We start from the raw sequence: 761 nt of genomic DNA on the forward strand, positions 1-761 counted from the left end.
CATGGTTATTTGGTTGATTTGAGCAACATAACATGCTATTGTAGGTATTTTGATATTGATCGGTATCCTTGTGTGCATGCACTTGCTACCATCATGGCGTGTGGAGAAATGGCTGAACATTATTGTTCTAGGTATTACTGGATGGAGCAGTGGACTTTGGAATATTACAGGACAATATATCAAGTGTCTCATCATTCAACATGGGAAAGTTCTAAAATTCCTGAGGAAATCCGATCTCAGGTTGTCTTCCCTCCGTATGTGGAGAAAAAAAAAAGAAGACTATAAGTTACTAGATTCACGTCTGCCGGAAAATATCTGAAGAAGAGAAAGAAGAAGTTTCCACCATTGATTGAAAAAAGTGGCAGTGATGGCAGTGGCAGTGATAACAATAGCAGTGGTAGCAGTGACAGCAGTGGTAGCGAGGGAAATGGGGACGAGGGAGGTGACAACGAAGGAAGTGGTAACGAAAAAAATGATGAATGAGTCTTACTTGTTAACTTGCTTATGTGTTGTGGAACTTATTTATGTGTTTTAGAATTTATTTATGTGTTGTGTTGTTTCAATCAGGTCAATCAGGTAATACAAGTGCAACATGGTAAAACTTCATAAAACATAACACTCATATTTCTGTGTTGTCATACTGGTACAACTAGTAAAACTAAAATAGGTTCGACTGGTATAACTAGTACAACTATGTCTAGTTTACTAAAATAGGTTCTACTGGTATAACTAGTACAACTATGCAGCATCTGAAATTTAAT

This window comes from Brassica oleracea, chromosome C4 (genome assembly GCF_000695525.1).
Source record: "Brassica oleracea var. oleracea cultivar TO1000 chromosome C4, BOL, whole genome shotgun sequence".
NCBI lineage: Eukaryota > Viridiplantae > Streptophyta > Magnoliopsida > Brassicales > Brassicaceae > Brassica > Brassica oleracea.